Below are 22,042 nucleotides of genomic sequence, written 5' to 3' on the forward strand. Positions count from 1 at the left end.
GCACTACCCCAGCTCCATCACAGTTCCCAGCACATTCCAGCTCCATCATTGCACCCCTCACACACCCAGCTCCACCACTGCCCCCCTCACACCCCCTGCTCCATCACTGCTCCCCTCACACCCCCAGCTCCATCACTGCTCCCCAAACACCCCCAACTCCATCACTACTCCCCAAATCTCCCCCACACTTCACTGCTCCCCACGCACCCCCAACTCCATCAATGCTCTGTGCACACCACAAGAGCCATCACTGCTCCCCACACACACTCAGCTCCATCAATGCTCCCCGCTCTCCCCCAGCTCCATTACTGATCTCTGCACACCCCCAGCTTCAGCATTGTTCCCCGCACACCCCCAGCTCCATCTCTGTTCCCCGCACAACCCCAGCTTCATCACTATTCCCCGCACAACCCCAGCTCCAGCACTGCTCCCCGCACACCCCAGCTCCATCACTGCTCCCCGTACACCGCCAGCTCCATCACTGCTACCCACACACCCTCAGCTCCATCACTGCTCCCCGCAAACCCCCAGCTATAACACTGTTCTGTGCACACCCCTAGCTCCATTACTGCTGCCCAAATACCCCCCGGCACAGCACTGCCTCCCGCACACCCCCAACTCCATCACTGCTCCCCGCACACCCCCAGCTCCATCACTGCTCCCCGCACACCCTCAGCTCCATCACTGCTCCCCGCACAACCCCAGCTCCCTCCATGCTCCCTGCACACCCCCAGCTCCATCACTGCTCCCCGCACACCCCCAGCTCCATCACTGCTCCCCGCACACCCCCAGCTCCATCACTGCTCCCTGCACAACCCCAGCTCCCTCACTGCTCCCTGCACAACCCCAGCTCCCTCACTGCTCCCTGCACACACCCAGCTCCATCACTGCTCTCTGCACACCCCCAGCTCCCTCACTGCTCCCTGCACACCCGCAGCTCCATCACTGCTCCCCGCACACCCCCAGCTCCCTCACTGCTCCCTGCACACCCCCAGATCCCTCACTGCTCCCTGCACACCCCCAGCTCCATCACTGCTCCCCGCACACCCCCAGCTCCCTCACTGCTCCCTGCACAACCCCAGCTCCCTCACTTCTCCCCGCACACCCCCAGCTCCATCACTGCTCCCTGCACACACCCCGCACTTCACTGCTCCTCGCAAACCCCAAACTCCATCACTGCACTGTGTACACCCCCAGCCCCATCAATGATCCCCGCACGCCCCCAGCTCCGTCACTGCAACGTGCACACCCCCGCTCCAACACTGCTCCCGGAAAAGCCCCTGATCCATCACTGCTCCCCGCATGCCCGCAGCTCCATCGCTGCTCCACGCACACTCCCAGCTCCAACACTGCTCCCCAAGCACGCCCAGCTCCATCACTGAATCCTGCAAACCCCCAGCTCCATCATTGTTCCCTGCATGCCCTCAGCTCTATCACTGCTCTCAGCACACCCCCAGCTCCATCACTGCTCCCCGCAAACCCCCAGCTCCATCACTGCTCCACGAAAATCCCGAGCTCGATCACAGCCACCTGCACACCCCCAGCTCCATCACTGCTCCCCGCATACACCCTGCTCCATCACTGTGAACCTCACATGCCCAGCTCCATCACTGCTACCCTCACACACCCAGCTCCATCACTTCGCCCCTCACACCTCCAGCTCCACACTACTCTCCCCACAGCCCCAGTTCCATCACTAGTCCCCACACACCCACAGATCCATCACTGTTTCCCGCACACCCCCAGCTCCATCCCTGCTCCTCGCAAACCCCCAGAACCATAACTTCTCCACCCACACCTCCAGCTCGATCACTGCTCCATGCACACCCCCAGCTCCATCACTGCTCCCAGCACTACCCCATCTCAATTACTGCTCCATGCACACCCCCATCTCCATCACTGCTCCCCGCACACCGCCGCCACTTCACTACTCCTCACAAACCCCAAACTCCAACACTGCTCTGTGCACACCCACAGCCCCATCAGTGATACCCGCTCACCCCCAGCTCCATCGCTGCTCCACGCACACTCCCAACTCCATCACTGCTCCCTAAACACCCCCAGCTCCATCACTGAATCCTGCACAGCCCCAGCAGCATCACTGTTCCCGGCAAAGCCACAGATCCATCACCTCTGCCCACACATCCCCAGTGCCATGACTGCTCCACGCACACCCCTAGCACCATCATTGCTCCCCGCACGCACTCAGCTGCATCATTGCTCCCAGCACACCCCCAGCTCCATCACTGCTCCCCGCAAACAACCAGCTCCATCACGGCTCCCCGAAAATCCCAAGCTCTATCACTGCTCCCCGCACACCCCCAGCTCCATCACTGGTCCCTGCACAACCCCAGATCCATCACTGCGACCCTCACACGCCTAGCTCCATCACTGCGACCTTCACACCACCAGCTCCATCACTGCTACCCTCACACACCCAGCTCCATCACTTCGCCCCTCACACCTCCAGCTCCACCACTACTCTCCTCACAGCCCCAGTTCCATCACTACTCCCCACACACCCACAGCTCCATCACTGTTTCCCGTACACACCCAGCTCCATCACTGTTCCCCACACACCCCCCGCCACTTCACTGCTCCTCCCAAACCCCAAACTCCAACACTGCTCTGTGCACACCCACAGCCCCATCAGTGATACCCGCTCGCCCCTAACTCCATCACTGCTCCCCGAACACCCCCAGCTCCATCACTGAATCCTGCACAGCCCCAGCAGCATCACTGTTCCCGGCAAAGCCACTGATCCATCACCTCTGCCCACACATCCCCAGTGCCATCACTGCTCCACGCACACCCCCAGCACCATCATTGCTCCCCACACGCCCTCAGCTGCATCACAGCTCCCCGCAAACACCCAGCTCCATCACGGCTCCCCGAAAATCAGGAGCTCGATCACTGACCCCCGCACACCCCCAGCTGCATCACTGCTCCCCGCGTATACCCTGCTCCGTCACTGTGACCCTCACATGTCCAGCTCTATCACTGCTCCCCGCACACCCCCAGCTCCATCACTGCTCCCTGCACAACCCCAGCTCCATCACTGCGACCCTCAAACCACCAGCTCCATCACTGCGCCCCTCACAACCCCAGCTCCATCACTACTCCCCACACACCCACAGCTCCATCACTGTTTCCCGCACACCTCCAGCTTGATCACTGCTCCATGCACACCCCCAGCTCCATCACTGCTCCCAGCACAACCCCAGCTCAATTACTGCTCCACGCACACCCCCAGATCCATCGCTGCTCCCCGTACACGCCCGCCACTTCACTGCTCCTCCCAAATCCCAAACTCCATCACTGCTCTGTGCACACTCCCAGCCCCATCAGTGATACCCGCAGGCCCCCAGCTCCATCGCTGCTCCACACACACTCCCAGCTCCATCACTGCTCTCCGAGCACCCTCAGCTCCAACACTGAATCCTGCACACCACCAGATCCATCACTGTTCCCGTCAAAGCCACAGATCCATCACCTTTGCCCACACATCCCCAGCGCCATCACTGCTCCACGCACACCCCCAGCTCCATCATTGCTCCCCGCATGCCCTCAGCTCCATCACTGCTCTCAGCACACCCCCAGCTCCATCACTGCTCCCCAAAAATCCCGAGCTCGATCACTGTCCCCCGCACACCCCCAGCTCCATCACTGCTCCCCGCATACACCCTGCTCCGTCACTGTGACCTTCAGACGCCCAGCTCTATCACTGCGATGCTCACACCCCCAGATCCATCACTGCTTCACTCACACGCCAAGCTCCATCACTGCGCCCCTCACAACCCAGCTCCATCACAACGAACGACACATGCCCATCTCCATAAGTGCTACCCTCACACCCCCAGCTCCATCACTGATCCCCACACCCCCACAGCTACATCACTGCACGCTGCACACCCCCAGCTCCATCACTGCTCCCTGCACACCCACCGCACTTCACTGCTCCTCGCAAACACCAAACTCCATCACTGCCTTATGCACAACCCCAGCCCCATCAGTAATCCCCACACGCCCCCAGCTCCATCACTGCTCAACGTACGCCCCCAGCTCCATCACTGCAAAGTGCACACCCCCAGCTCCATCACTGCTCCCAGGAAAGCCCCAGATCCATCACTGCTCCCCAAACACCCCCAGCTCCATCACCACTCCTTGCCAAGCCCCAGCTCCATTACTGCTCTGTGCACAACCCCAGTTACATCATTGTTCCCCACACAACCCCAGCTCCATCATTGCTCCCCACGCAGCCCCAGCTCCATCACTGTTCTGTGCACACCTCCAGCTCCATCACTTTTTTGTGCACAACCCCAGCATCATCACTGATCCCTGCACACACCCAACTCCATCACTGCGTCCACACACCCCCAGCTCCATCACTGATCCCTGCAAACCCCCAGATCCATCACTGATCCCTGCACACCCCCATTTCCATCACTGCTCCCGGAAGTCCCCCAGCTCCATCATTGATCCCCACACACGCCCAGCCCCATCACTGCTCCCCACAAATGCCCAGCTCCATCACTGCTCTCCGCACACCACCAGCTACATTACTGCTCCTCTCACACCCTCAGCTCCAGCACTGATTTCCGCAAACCCCCAGCTCCATCACTGTTCCCTGCAATCCCCAGCTCCATCACTGCTCCCCACACACCCGCAGCTCCATCACTGCTCCCCACACACCCCCAGCTATATCAATGCTGCCCACACACCCCCAGCTACATCACTGCTCCCCACACACCCCCAGATCCATCAAAGCTCCCCGCACACCCCCAGCTCTATCATTACTCCCCGCACACCCCCCGCCACTTCACTGCTCCCCGCACAAACCCAACTACATCACTGCTCTGTGCACACCCCCAGCTCGAGCAGTGACCCCTCACACCCCCAGCTACATCACTGATCCCCTCACACAGCCTGCTCCATCACTGCTCCCCCCACACTCAGAGATCCATCACTGCTCCACTCACACCCCCAGCTCCATCACTGCTCCCCCCACACTCAGAGATCCATCACTGCTCCACTCACACCCCCAGCTCCATCACTGCTCCCCCCACACTCAGAGATCCATCACTGCTCCACTCACACCCCCAGCTCCATCACTGCTCCCCGCACACCACCAGCTCCATCACTGATCCACTCACGCCCCCTGCTCCATCACTGCTCCCCTCAGACCCCCAGCTGCATCACTTATCCCCTCACATGCCCTGCTCCATCACTGCTCCCTGCACACCCCAGCTCCATCACTGCTCCACTCACACCCCCAGCTCCATTACTGCTTCCCGAAAATCCCCAGGTACATCACTGCTCCCAGCGCACCCCCAGTTCAATCACTGCTCCCCGCACAACCCCAGCTCCATCACTGCGACCCTCACACGCCCAGCCCCATCACTGAGACCCTCACACCAGCAGCTCCATCACTGCTCCCCTCAAACCCCCAGCTCCACCACTGCTCTCCTCACAACCCCAGCTCCATCACTGCTCGCCACACACCCACAGCTCCATCACTGTTTCCCGCACACCCCTGCTCCATCCCTGCTCCTCGCAAACCCCCAGAAGCATAACTTCTCCAGCCACACCTCCAGCTCCATCACTGCTCCCAGCACAACCCCAGCTCAATTACTGCTCCACGCACACCCCCAGCTCCATCACTGCTCCCCGCACACCCCAGCCACTTCACTGCTCCTCCCAAACCCCAAACTCCATCACTGCTCTGTGCAAACCCCCAGCCCCTCAGTGATATCCGCATGCCCACAGCTCCATCGCTGCTCCACGCACACTCCCAACTCCATCACTGGTCCCAGTACACCCCCAGCTCCATCACTGAATCCTGCACACCCCCAGCTCCAACACTGTTCCTGGCAAAGCCAGATCCATCACCTCTGCACACACATCCCCAGCGTCATCACTGCTCCACGCACACCCCAACTCCATCATTGCTCCCCACACGCCCTCAGCTCCATCACTGCTCCCAGCACACCCCCAGCTCCATCACTGCTCCCCACAAGCCCCCTGCTCCATCACTGCTCCCCGAAAATCCCGAGCTCGATCACTGTCACCCGCACACCCCCAGCTCCATCACTGCTCCCCGCATACACACTGCTCGATCACTGTGACCCTCACATGCCCAGTTCTATCACTGCGACACTCACACCCCCAGATCCATCACTGCACCCCTCACATGCCAAGCTCTATCACTGTGCCCCTCACACCCCCAGCTCCATCACTGCTCCCCGCATACACACTGCTCGATCACTGTGACCCTCACATGCCCAGTTCTATCACTGCGACACTCACACCCCCAGATCCATCACTGCACCCCTCACATGCCAAGCTCTATCACTGTGCCCCTCACACCCCCAGCTCCATCACTGCACTCCGCACAACCCAGCACCATCACAACTACCGGCACATGCCAATCTCCATCAGGGTGACCCTCAACCCCCAGATCCATCACTGTTCCCCACATTCCCAAAGCTACATCGCTGCTCCCTGCACACCCCCAGCTTCATTATTGCTCCACGCACAACCCCAGCTCCATCACTGCTCCCTGCACACCTCCCGCACTTCACTGCTCCTCGCAAACCCCAAACTCCATCACTGCCCTGTGCACAACCCCAGCCCCATCAGTGAACCCCGCACGCCCCCAGCTCCATCACTGCAACGTGAACACCCCCAGAACCATCACTGCTCCCGGGAAAGCCCCAGATCCATCACTGCTCCCCGAGCACCCCCAGCTCCATCTCTGCTCTCCGCACACCCCCAGCTCCATCACCGCTCCTTGCCCATCCCCAGCTCCATTACTGCTCTGTGCACAACCCAGCTACATCACTGTTCCCCACACAACCCCAGCACCGTCATGGCTCCCGGCACACCCCCAGCTCCATCACTGTTCTGTGCACACCCCCAGCCCCATCACTGTTCTGTGCACATCCCCAGCATCATCACTGATCCCCACACACCCCCAGATGCATCACTAATCCTTGCACACACACAGCTCCATCACTGCTCCCCACACACTGCCAGATCCATCACTGATCCCTGCATACCCCCAGCTCCATCACTGATCCCTGCACACACCCATTTCCATGACTGCTCCCGGAAGCCCCCCAGCTCCATCATTGATCCCTGCACATGCCCAGCCCCATCACTGCTCCCCACAAATGCCTAGCTCCATCACTGCTCTCCGCACATGCCCAGCTCCATCACTGCTCATTGCACAAACCCAGCTCCATCACTGATCTGTGCACACACCCAGCTCCATCGCTGATCCTTGCACACAGCCAGCTCCATCATTGCTCCCCACATATGCTCAGCTCCATCAATGCTCTCTGCAAACACCCAGTTCCATTACTGCTCCTCGTACATCCGCAGCTCCATCACTGCTCCCCGAACACACCCATCTCCATCACTGCTCCACGCACACACCCAGCTCCATTACTGCTCCCTGTACACACACAGCTCCATCAATGCTCCTCGCAGACACCCAGCTCCATCACTGCTCCCCGCACACCCCAGCTCCATCACTGCTCCCGGCACACCCTCAGCTCCATCACTCCTCCCCGCAAACCCCCAGCTCCATCACTGCTCCCCACACAACACCAGCTCCATCAGTACTCCTTGCACACCCCCAGCTCCATCACTGTTCTGTGCACACCCCCAGCTCCATCACCGCTCCACAAACAGCCCCTGCAACTTCACTGCTCTCCACACACCCCCAACCCCATCACCACTCTGTGCATACCCCCAGCCTCATCAGTGATACTCTCACACCCCCAGCTCCATCACTGTTCCCCTCACAACTCCAGCTCCACCATTGCTCCCTTCACACCCCCAGCTCCTTCACTGCTTGTGCACACCACCAGCTCCATCACTGTTCCAAGCACATTCCCAGCTCCCTCACTGCTCCCCACACACCATAGCTCCATCACTGCTACCCACAAACCCCCAGGTCCCTCACTGCTCCCCACACACTGCCACACCCATCAATGCTCCCCTCAGACCCCCAGCTCCATCATTGCTCCCCGCATTCCCCCAGCTCCATCATTCCTCCCTGCACACCCCCAGCTCCATCACTGCTACCCACACACAAGCAACTCCATCACTGCACCACACACACCCCAGCTCATTCACTGCTCCACGCACACCCCCAGCTCAATCACTCCTCCCCGCACACCCCCAGCTCCATCATTGCTCCCCGGACACCTCCAGCTCCTTCATTGCTCCCCGGACACCCCCAGCTCCATCACTGCTCCCCGCACCCACCCAGCTGCATCACTGCTCCCCGGACACCCACAGCTCCATCACTGCTCCCTGCACACTCCCAGGTCCAAAAATGCTCCCCACACACCCCCAGCTCCATCAATGCTCCCCGCACACCACCAGCTCCATCACTGCTCCCCGCACACCCCCAGCTCCATCACTGCTGCCCGCACACCCCCAGCTCCATCACTGGTACCCACACACCCCCAGATCCATTGGTGCTCCCCTCACACCCCGAGCTCCATCTCCAGGCCCACAAACCCCCAACTCCATCACTGGTCCCCGCAAACCCCCAGCTCCATCAATGCTCCCCGCATACCCACATCTCCATCACTGTGCCCTGCACTGCCCCAACTCCATCATTGCTTCCGGCACACTCCCAGCTCCATCACTGCTCCCCCCATGTCTGCAGCTCCATCACTGCTCCCCGCACACCCCAGCTCCATCATTGCTCCCGGCACACCCTCAGCTCCATCACTCCTCCACGCAAGCCCCCAGCTCCATCACTGCTCCCCACACAACACCAGCTCCATCAGTACTCCTTGCACACCCCCAGATCCATCACTGTTCTGTGCACACCCCCAGCTCCATCACCGCTCCACAAACACCCCCTGCAACTTCACTGCTCTCCGCACACCCACAACCCCATCACTACTCTGTGCATACCACCAGCCTCATCAGTGATACTCTCACACCCCCAGCTCCATCACTGTTCCCCTGACAACTCCAGCTCCACCACTGCTCCCTGCACACCCCCAGCTCGCTTGCTGCTCGTGCACACCACCAGCTCCATCACTGTTCCAAGCACATTCCCAGCTCCCTCACTGCTCCCCACACACCATAGCTCCATCACTGCTACCCACAAACCCCCAGGTCCCTCACTGCTCCCCACACACCGCCACAACCATCAATACTCCCCACAGACTCCGAGCTCCATCATTGCTCCCCGCATTCCCCCAGCTCCATCACTGCTCCCCTCATACCCACATCTCCATCACTGTCCCCTGCACAGCCCCAGCTCCATCATTGCTTCCGGCACACTCCCAGCTCCATCACTGCTCCCGCCATGCCCGCAGCTCCATCACTGCTCCCCACATACCCCCAGATCCATCACTCCTCCCCACAAACCCGCAGCTCCATCACTGCTCCCCACACATCACCAGCTCCATCACGGCTCCTTGCACACCCCCAGCTCCAACACTGTTCTGTGCACACCTCCAGCACTGCTCTACAAATACCCCCCGTCACTTCACTGCTCCCCACATACCCCAAACCCATCACAGCTCTGTGCACACCCCCAGCCTCATCAGTGACACCCTCACAACCCCAGCTCTATCAATGTTCCCCTCACAACACCAGCTCCACTACTGCTCCCTGCAAACCCCCAGCTCCAGCACTGCTCCCACACACCACCAGCTCCATCAATGTTCCCAGCATATTCCAGCTCCATCACTGTCCCCAACATACCCCCAGCTCCATCACTGCTCCCCACAAACCCCCAGCCCCCTCACTGCTACCCACACACCCCCAGCTCCATCACTGCACCCAACACCCATCACAGATCCCCGCACTCCCCCAACTCCATCATTTCTCCCCACACATGCCCAGCTCCATCACTGCTCCCCGCACATGCCCAGCTCCATCATTGCTCTCCACACACCCAGCTCCATTACTGCTCCTCGTACATTCCCAACTCCATCACAGCTCCACGCACACACCCAGCTCCATTAGTGCTCCCCGTACACACACAGCTCCATCACTGCTCCCCGCACACATCCAGCTCCATCACTGCTCCCCGCACACATCCAGATCCATTACTGCTCCGAGCACACCCGCAGCTCCATCACTGTTCCCTGCACACACCCAGCTCCATCACTGCTCCTCGCACACCCCAGCTCCATCACTGCTCCTCGCACACACCCATCTCCATCACTGCTCCTCGCACACACCCAGCTCCATTACTGCTCCCTGTACACACACAGCTCCATCACTGCTCCTCGCACACACCCAGCTCTATCACTGCTCCCCGCACACCCCAGCTCCATCATTGCTCCCGGCACACCCTCAGCTCCATCACTCCTCCACGCAAACCCCCAGCTCCATCATTGCTCCCCACACAACACCAGCTCCATCAGTACTCCCTGCACACCCCCAGCTCCATCACTGTTCTGTGCACACCCCCAGCTCCATCACCGCTCCACAAACACCCCCTGCAACTTCACTGCTCTCCACACACTCCCAACCCCATCACTACTCTGTGCATACCCCCAGCCTCATCAGTGATACTCTCACACCCCCAGCTCCATCACTGTTCCCCTCACAACTCCAGCTCCACCACTGCTCCCTGCACACCCCCAGCTCGCTCACTGCTCGTGCACACCACCAGCTCCATCACTGTTCCAAGCAAATTCCCAGCTCCCTCACTGCTCCCCACACACCATAGCTCCATCACTGCTACCCACAAACCCCCAGGTCCCTCACTGCTCCCCACACACAAGCAACTCCATCACTGCACCACACACACCCCAGGTCCATCACTGCTCCCCACACACCCCCAGCTCCATCAATGCCCCCCGCACACCTCCAGCTCCATCACTGCTCCCCGCACAACCCTAGCTCCATCAATGATCCCCGCACACCCACAGATCCATCACTGCTCCAAACACACCCACAACTCCATCACTGGCCCCACACACGCACAGCTCCATCACTACTCCCCGCCAACCCACAGCCCAATCACTGCTCCCCGCACACCCCCAGCTACATCACTGCTCCACGCACAGCCCCACCTCCATCAATGCTCCCCATACAGCCCCACCTCCATCAGTGCACCCCGCACACACCCAGCTCCATCACTGCTCCCTGCACATCCACAGCCCGATCACTGCTCCCCGCAAACCCCCTGCTCCATAACTGCTCCCCGCACAGCACCACCTCCATCAATGCTCCCCACACACCCCCAGCACCATCACTGCTTCCCCAAAACCCCTTCCTCCATCACTGCTCCGTGAACACCCCCAGCTCCATCATTGTTCTCCACACACCTCCAGCTCCATCACTGCTCCCTGCACAGCCCCACCTCCATCAAAGCTCCCTGCACACCCCCAGCCCCATCACTACTCCCCACACACCCCCAGCCTCATCACTGCTTCCCCCAAACCCCAACCACCATCAAAGCTCCCTGCACACCCCCAACCCCATCACTGCTCTGTGCATACCCCCAGCCTCATCAGTGATCCCCTCACACCCCCAGCTCCATCACTGCACCCCACACACCACCAGCTTCACGACTGTTCCCAGCACATTCCAGCTTCAACACTGTTCCCCGCACATCCCCAGCTCCATCACTGCTCTCCGCACAACACCAGCTCCATCACTGCTCCCCACACTCCCCCACCTCTTCACTTCTCCCCTCACGCCCCCAGTTCTATCGCTGCTCCCCGCAAATCACCAGCTGATCACTGCTCACCTCACACCCCCAGCTCCATCACTGCTCCCCGCAAACCCCCAACTCCATCACTGCTCCCCACACACCCCCAGCTCATCATTTCTCCCCTCATGCCCCCAGTTCTATCACAGCGCCCCGCAAATCCCCAGCTCATCACCTCTCCCCTAACACCCGCAGCTCCATCACTTCTCCCCTCACAACCCCAGATCCATCAATGCTCCCTGCACACCACCAGCTCCATCACTGCTCCCCGCACACCCCCAGCTCCATCACTGCTGCCCGCACACCCCCAGCTCCATCACTGGTACCCACACACCCCCAGCTCCATTAGTGCTCCCCTCACACCCCGAGCTCCATCTCCAGGCCCACAAACCCCCAACTCCATCACTGGTCCCCGCAAACCCCCAGCTCCATCACTGCTCCCCGCATACCCACATCTCCATCACTGTGCCCTGCACTGCCCCAACTCCATCATTGCTTCCGGCACACTCCCAGCTCCATCACTGCTCCCCCCATGTCTGCAGCTCCATCACTGCTCCCCACATACCCCCAGATCCATCACTCCTCCCCACAAACCCGCAGCCCCATCACTGCTCCCCACACATCACCAGCTCCATCACGGCTCCTTGCACACCCCCAGCTCCAACATTGTTCTGTGCACACCCCCAGCTCCAGCACTGCTCTACAAATACCCCCGTCACTTCACTGCTCCCCACACACCCCAAACCCATCACAGCTCTGTGCACACCCCCAGCCTCATCAGTGATACCGTCACAACCCCAGCTCTATCACTGTTCCCCTCACAACACCAGCTCCACTACTGCTCCCTGCAAACCCCCAGCTCCAGCACTGCTCCCGCACACCACCAGCTCCATCAATGTCCCCCACAAACCCCCAGCCCCCTCACTGCTACCCACACACCCCCAGCTCCATCACTGCACCCCACACCCATCACAGCTCCCCGCACACCCCCAGCTCCATCATTGCTCCCCACACATGCCCAGCTCCATCACTGCTCCCCGCACACCCCCAGCTCCTTCTTTGCTCCCAACACATGCCCAGCTCCATCATTGCTCCCAACACATGCCCAGCTCCATCACTGCTCTCCGCACACACCCAGCTCCATTACTGCTCCTCGTACACCCCCATCTCCATCACTGCTCCACGCACACACCCAGCTCCATTAGTGCTCCCCGTACACACACAGCTCCATCAATGCTCCCCGCACACACCCAGCTCCATCACTGCTCCCCGCACACACCCAGCTCCATTACTGCTCCTCGTACACCCCCATCTCCATCACTGCTCCACGCACACACCCAGCTCCATTAGTGCTCCCCGTACACACACAGCTCCATCAATGCACCCCGCACACACCCAGCTCCATCACTGCTCCCCGCACACCCCAGCTCCATCACTGCTCCCAGCACACCCGCAGCTCCATCACTGCTCCCCGCACACACCCAGCTCCATCACTGCTCCACGCACACACCCAGCTCCATTACTGCTCCCTGTACACACACAGCTCCATCACTGCTCCTCGCACACACCCAGCTCTATCACTGCTCCCCGCACACCCCAGCTCCATCATTGCTCCCGGCACACCCTCAGCTCTATAACTCCTCCACGCAAACCCCCAGCTCCATCACTGCTCCCCACACAACACCAGCTCCATCAGTACTCCTTGCACACCCCCAGCTCCATCACTGTTCTGTGCACACCCCCAGCTCCATCACTGCTCCACAAACACCCCCTGCAACTTCACTGCTCTCCACACACCCCCAACCCCATCACTACTCTGTGCATACCCCCAGCCTCATCAGTGATACTCTCACACCCCCAGCTCCATCACTGTTTCCCTCACAACTCCAACTCCACCACTGCTCCATGCACACCTCCAGCTCCTTCACTGCTCATTCACACCACCAGCTCCATCACTGTTCCAAGCACATTCCCAGCTCCCTCACTGCTCCCCACACACCATAGCTCCATCAATGCTACCCACAAACCCCCAGGTCCCTCACTGCTCCACACACACCGCCACACCCATCAAAACTACCCACAGAAATACAGCTCCATCATTGCTCCCCGCATTCCCCCAGCTCCATCATTCCTCCCTGCACACCCCCAGCTCCATCACTGCACCACGCACACCACAGCTCCATCACTGCTCCACGCACACCCCCAGTTCAATCACTCCTCCCCGCACACCCCCAGCTCCGTCATTGCTCCCAGGACACCTCCAGCTCCTTCATTGCTCCCCGGACACGCCCAGCTCCATCACTGCTCCCCGCATTCACCCAGCTGCATCACTGCTCCCCGCACACCCCCAGCTCCATCAATGCTCCCTGCACACCCCCAGGTCCATCACTGCTCCCCACACACCCCCAGCTCCATCAATGCCCCCCGCACACCCACAGCTCCATCACTGCTCCCCGCACAACTCTAGCTCCATCAATCATCCCCGCACACCCACAGATCCATCACTGCTCCAAACACACCCACAACTCCATCACTGGCCCCACACACCCACCGATCCATCATTACTCCCCGCCAACCTACTGCCCAATCACTGCTCCCCGCACACCCCCAGTTCCATCACTGCTCCACGCACAGCCCACCTCCATCATTGCTCCCCACACATGCCCAGCTCCATCAAAGCTCCCTGCACACCCCCAGCTCCAGCACTGCTCCCCACAAACCCCCAGCTCCCTCACTGCTACCCACACACTCCCAGCTCCATCACTGCTCCCCACACACCACCAGCTTCACGACTGTTCCCAGCACATTCCAGCTTCAACATTGTTCCCCGCACATCCCCAGCTCCATCACTGCTCTCCGCACACCACCAGCTCCATCACTGCTCCCCACACTCCCCCAGCTCTTCACTTCTCCCCTCACGCCCCCAGTTCTATCGCTGCTCCCCGCAAATCCCAGCTTATCACTTCTCACCTCACACCCACAGCTCCATCACTACTCCCCGCCAGCCTACAGCCCAATCACAGCTCCCCGCACACCCCCAGCTCCATCACTGCTCCCCACACACCCACAGCTCCATCACTACTCCCCGCAAGCCTACAGCCCAATCACAGCTCCCCGCACAAATCCAGCTCCATCACTGCTTCACGCACAGCCCCACCTGCATCAACGCTCCCCATACAGCCCCACCTCCATCAGTGATTCCCGCACACCCCCAGCTCCATCATTGCTCCCTGCACATCCACAGCCCGATCACTGCTCCCCACACACCCCCACACCCGTCAATGCACCCCACACACCCCCAGCTCCATCATTGCTCCCCGCATTGCCCCAGATCCATCATTCCGCCCCGCACACCCCCAGCTCCATCACTGCTCCCCACACACCCTAGCTCCATCACTGCTCCCACAAACCCCCAGCTCCCGCACTGCTCCCCACACACCCCCACACCCATCAATGCTCCCCACAGACCCCCAGCTCCATCATTGCTCCCCGCATTCCCCCAGCTCCATCATTCCTCCCCGCGCAGCCCCAGCTCCATCACTGCTACCCACACACACGCAACTCCATCACTGCTCCACGCACACCCCAGCTCCATCACTGCACCACGCACACCCAAGCTCCATCAATGCTCCGTGCCACCCCAGCTCAATCACTCCTCCCCACACACCCCCAGCTCCATCATTGCTCCCCGGACACCTCCAGCTCCACCACTGCTCCCGGAAAACCCCCAGGTCCATCACTGCTCCCCGCACACCCCCAGCTCCATCACTGATCCCTGCACACACCCAGGTCCATCAATGCCCCCCGCACACCCACAGCTCCATCACTGCTTCCCGCACACCCCTAGCTCCATAACTGCTCCCTGCACACCCACAGATCCATCACTGCTCCCTGCACACCCACAGATCCATCACTGCTCCCTGCACACCCACAACTCCATCACTGCTCCCCACACACCCCCAGCTCCATCACTGCTCCCCACACACCCCCAGCTCCATCACTGCACCCCACACACCCACAGCTCCATCACTGCACCCCACACACCCACAGCTCCATCACTACTCCCCGCCAACCGACAGCTCAATCACTGCTCCCCGCACAACCCCAGCTCCATCAGTGCTCCCCTCACACCCCGAGCTCCATCTCCGGGCCCACAAACCCCCAACTCCATCATTGCGCCCCGCATACCACCAGCTCCATCACTGCTCCCCACACACCACCAGCTTCACGACTGTTCCCAACACATTCCAGCTTCAACACTGCTCCCCGCACATCCCCAGCTCCATCACTGCTCTCCGCACACCACCAGCTCCATCACTGCTCCCCACACTCCCCCAGCTTATCACTTCTCCCCTCACACCCCCAGTTCTATCGCTGCTCCCCGCAAATCCCCAGCTCATCACTTCTCACCTCACACCCCCAGCTCCATCACTTCTCCCCTCACACCCCCAGCTCCATCACTGCTCCCCACAAACCCCCAACTCCATCACTGCTCCCCACACACCCACAGCTCATAACTTGTTCCCTCATGCCCCCAGTTCTATCACAGCTCCCCGCAAATCCCCAGCTCATAACCTCTCCCCTAACATCCCCTGCTGTATCACTTCACCCCTCACAACCCCAGCTCCATCAATGCTCCCCGCACACCACCAGCTCCATCACTGCTCCCCGCACACCCCCAGCTCCATCACTGCTGCCCGCACACCCCCAGCTCCATCACTGGTACCCACACACCCCCAGCTCCATTAGTGCTCCCCTCACACCCCGAGCTCCATCTCCGGGCCCACAAACCCCCAACTCCATCACTGCTCCACGCAAATCCCCAGGTGCATCTCTGCTCCCCGCATACCCACATCTCCATCACTGTCCCCTGTGCAGCCCCAACTCCATCATTGCTTCCGGCACACTCCCAGATCCATCACTGCTCCCGCCATGCCCGCAGCTCCATCACTGCTCCCCACACATCACCAGCTCCATCACGGCTCCCAGCTCCAACACTGTTCTGTGCACACCCCCAGCACTGCTCTACAAATACCCCCCGTCACTTCACTGCTCCCCACACACCCCAAACCCATCACAGCTCTGTGAACACCCCCAGACTCATCAGTGATACCCTCACAACACCAGCTCTATCACTGTTCCCCTCACAACACCAGCTCCACTACTGCTCCCTGCAAAGCCCCAGCTCCAGCACTGCTCCCACACACCACCAGCTCCATCAATGTTCCCAGCACATTCCAGCTCCATCACTGTCCCCCACACACCCCCAGCTCCATCACTGCTCCCCACAAACCCCCAGCTCTCTCACTGCTACCCACACACCCCCAGCTCCATCACTGCGCCCCACACCCATCACTGCTCCCCGCACACCCCCAGCTCCATCATTGCTCCCCACACATGCCCAGCTCCATCACTGCTCCCTGCACACCCCCAGCTCCAGCACTGCTCCCCACAAACCCCCAGCTCCCTCACTGCTACCCATACACCCCCAGCTCCATCACTGCTCCCCACACACCACCAGCTTCACGACTGTTCCCAGCACATTCCAGCTTCAACAATGCTCCCCGCACATCCCCAGCTCCATCACTGCTCTCCGCACACCAACAGCTCCAGCACTGCTCCACACACTCCCCCAGCTCTTCACTTCTCCCCTCACGCCCCCAGTTCTATCGCTGCTCCCCGCAAATCCCCAGCTTATCACTTCTCACCTCACACCCACAGCTCCATCACTGCTCCCCTCAAACCCCCAACTCCATCACTGCTCCCCACACACCCACAGCTCCATCACTACTTCCCGCCAGCCTACAGCCCAATCACAGCTCCCCGCACAACCCCATTTCCATCACTGCTCCCCACACACCCACAGCTCCATCACTACTCCCCGCCAGCCTACAGCCCAATCACAGCTCCCCATACAGCCCCACCTCCATCAGTAATCCCCGCACATCCACAGCCCGATCACTGCTCCCCGCACACCCCCAGCTCAATCACTGCTCCCTGCACACCAGCAGCTCCATCAGTGTTCCCAGCACATTCCAGCTCCAACACTGCTCCCCACGCATTCCCAGCTCCCTCACTGCTCCCCACACACCCCCACACCCGTCAATGCACCCCACACGCTCCCAGCTCCATCATTGCTCCCCGCATTGCCCCAGCTCCATCATTCCTCCCCGCACACCCCCAGCGCCATCACTGCTCCCCACACACCCTAGCTCCATCGCTGCTCCCACAAACCCCCAGCTCCCGCACTGCTCCCCACACACCCCCACACCCATCAAAGCTCCCCACAAACCCCCAGCTCCGACACTGCTCCGCAAACAGCCCCACACCCATCAATGCTCCCCACAGACCCCCAGCTCCATCATTGCTCCCCGCATTCCCCCAGCTCCATCATTCCTCCCCGCGCACCCCCAGCTCCATCACTGCTACCCACACACACGCAACTCCATCACTGCACAACGCACACCCCAGCTCCATCACTGCACCACGCACACCCCAGCTCCATCACTGCTCCGTGCTCACCCCCAGCTCAATCTCTCCTCCCCACACACCCCCAGCTCCATCATTGCTCCCCGGACACCTCCAGCTCTATCATTGCTCCCGGAAAACCCCCAGCTCCATCACTGATCCCTGCACACACCCAGGTCCATCAATGCCCCCCGCACACCCACAGCTACATCACTGCTTCCCGCACACCCCTAGCTCCATTACTTCTCCCCGCACACCCACAGATCCATCACTGCTCCCCACACACCCACAGATCCATCACTACTCCCCGCCAACCTACAGCCCAATCACTGCTCCCCGCACAAACCCACCCAGCTCCATCACTGTTCCCTGCACATCCACAGCCCGATCACTGCTCCCCTCACACCCCGAGCTCCATCACCGGGCCCACAAACCCCCAACTCCATCACTGCTCCCCTCATACCCACATCTCCATCACTGTCCCCTGCACAGCCCCAACTCCATCATTGCTTCCGGCACACTCCCAGCACCATCACTGCTCCCGCCATGCCCGCAGCTCCATCACTCCTCCCCACAAACCCGCAGCTCCATCACTGCTCCCCACACGTCACCAGCTCCATCACGGCTCCCAGCTCCAACACTGTTCTGTGCACACCCCCAGCACTGCTCTACAAATACCCCCCGTCACTTCACTGCTCCCCACACACCCCAAACCCATCACAGCTCTGTGCACACCCCCAGCCTCATCTGTGATACCCTCACAACCCCAGCTCCATCACTGTTCCCCTCACAACACCAGCTCCACTACTGCTCCCTGCAAACCCCCAGCTCCAGCACTGCTCCCGCACACCACCAGCTCCATCAATGTTCCCAGCATATTCCAGCTCCCTCACTGCTACCCACACACCCCCAGATCCATCACTGCTCCCCACACACCACCAGCTTCACGACTGTTCACAGCACATTCCAGCTTCTACACTGCTCCCCGCACATCCCCAGCTCCATCACTGCTCTCCGCACACCACCAGCTCCATCACTGCTCCCCACACTCCCCCAGCTTATCACTTCACACCTCACACCCCCAGCTCCGTCACTTCTCCCCTCACACCCCCAGATCCATCACTGCTCCCCGCACACCCACACATCCATCACTGCTCCCCACACACTCACAGCTCCATCACTACTCCCCGCCAACCTACAGCCCAATCACTGCTCCCCGCACAACCCCAGCTCCATCACTGCTCCACGCACAGCCCCACCTCCATCAATGCTCCCCACACAGCCCCACCTCCATCAGTGCTCCCCTCACACTCCGAGCTCCATCTCTGGGCCCACAAACCCCCAACTCCATCACTGCTCCCCGCAAACCCCCAGCTCCATCACTGCTCCCCGCATACCCACATCTCCATCACTGTCCCCTGCACAGCCCCAACTCCATCTTTGCTTCCGGCACACTTCCAGCTCCATCACTGCTCCCGCCATGCCCGCAGCTCCATCACTTCTCCCCACAAACCCTCAGCTCCATGACTGCTCCCCACACATCACCAGCTCCATCACTGCTCCACGCACAGCCCCACCTGCATCAACGCTCCCCATACAGCCCCACCTCCATCAGTGATCCCCGCACACCCCCAGCTCCATCACTGCTCCCTGCACAGCCCCACCTCCATCCATGCTCCCCGCACACCCCCAGCCCCATCAGTACTCCCCACACACCCCCAGCCCCATCACTGCTTCCCCCAAACCCCGACCTCCATCAATGCTCCCTGCACACCCCCAGCTCAATCATTGTTCTGTGCATACCCCCAGCCTCATCAGTGATCCCCTCACACCACCAGCTTCACGACTGTTCCCAGCACATTCCACCTTCAACACTGCTCCCCGCACATCCCCAGCTCCATCACTGCTCTCCGCACACCACCAGCTCCATCACTGCTCCCCACAATCCCCCAGCTCATCACTTTTCCCCTCACACCCCCAGTTCTATCGCTGCTCCCCGCAAATCCACAGCTCATCACTTCTCACCTCACACCTCCAGCTCCATCACTTCTCCCCTCACAACCCCAGCTCCAGCAATGCTCCCCGCACACCACCAGCTCCATCACTGCTCCCCGCACACCCCTGCTCCATCACTGCTGCCCGCACACCCCCAGATCCATCACTGGTACCCACACACCCCCAGCTGCATTAGTGCTCCCCTCACACCCCGAGATCCATCTCCAGGCCCACAAACGCCCAACTCCATCACTGCTCCCCGCAAACCCACAGCTCCCTCACTGCTCCGCACACACCCCCACACCCATCAATGCTCCCCACAGACCCCCAGCTCCATCATTGCTCCCCGCATTCCCCCAGCTCCATCATTCCTCCCCACGCACCCCCAGCTCCATCACTGCTACCCGCTCACACGCAACTCCATCACTGCTCCACGCACACCCCAGCTCCATCACTGCTCCACGCACACCCCAGCTCCATCACTGCTCCACGCACACCCCAGCTCCATCACTGCACCACGCACACCCCAGCTCAATCACTCCTCCCCACACACCCCCAGCTCCATCATTGCTCCCCGGACACCTCCAGCTCCATTATTGCTCCCGGAAAACCCCCAGCTCCATCACTGCTCCCGCACCACCCCCAGCTCCATCACTGATCCCTGCACACACCCAGGTCCATCAATGCCCCCCGCACACCCACAGCTCCATCACTGCTTCCCGCACACCCCTAGCTCCATTACTGCTCCCCGCACACCCACAGCTCCATCCCTACTCCCCGCCAACCTACAGCCCAATCGCTGCTCCCCGCACAACCCCAGCTCCATCACTGCTCCACGCACAGTCCCGCCTCCATCAATGCTCCCCATACAGCCCCACCTCCATCAGTGCTCCCCGCACACCCCCAGCTCCATCACTGCTCCCTGCACATCCACAGCCCAATCACTGCTCCCCGCACACCCCCAGCTCCATCACTTCTCCCCTCACAACCCCAGCTCCATCAATGCTCCCCGCACACCCCCAGCTCCATCACTGATGCCTGCACACCCCCAGATCCATCACTGGTACCCGCACACCCCCAGCTGCATTAGTGCTCCCCTCACACCCCGAGATCCATCTCCGGGCCCACAAACCCCCAACTCCATCACTGCTGCCCGCAAACCCACAGCTCCCTCACTGCTCCGCACACACCCCCACACCCATCAATGCTCCCCACAGACCCCCAGCTCCATCATTGCTCCACGCACTCCCCCAGCTCCATCATTCCTCCCCACGCACCCCCAGCTCCATCACTGCTACCCGCTCACACGCAACTCCATCACTGCTCCACGCACACCCCAGCTCCATCACTGCTCCACGCACACCCCAGCTCCATCACTGCCCCATGCACACCCCCAGCACAATCACTCCTCCCCACACACCCCCAGCTCCATCATTGCTCCCCGGACACCTCCAGCTCCATCATTGCTCCTGGAAAACCCCCAGCTCCATCAATGCCCCCCGCACACCCACAGCTCCATCACTGCTTCCCGCACACCCCTAGCTCCATTACTGCTCCCCGCACACCCACAGCTTCATCACTACTCCCCGCCAACCTACAGCCCAATCACTGCACCCCACACAACCCCAGCTCCATCACTGCTCCACGCACAGTCCCACCTCCATCAATGCTCCCCATACAGCCTCACCTCCATCAGTGCTCCCCGCACACCCCCAGCTCCATCACTGCTCCCTGCACATCCACAGCCCGGTCACTGCTCCCCACACACCCCCAGCTCCATCACTGCTCCCTGCACAGCCCCACCTCCATCAATGCTCCCCGCACACCCCCAGCCCCATCACTGCTTCCCCCAAACCCCTTCCTCCATCAGTGCTCACT

Source organism: Carcharodon carcharias, chromosome 11 (assembly GCF_017639515.1).
Source record: "Carcharodon carcharias isolate sCarCar2 chromosome 11, sCarCar2.pri, whole genome shotgun sequence".
NCBI lineage: Eukaryota > Metazoa > Chordata > Chondrichthyes > Lamniformes > Lamnidae > Carcharodon > Carcharodon carcharias.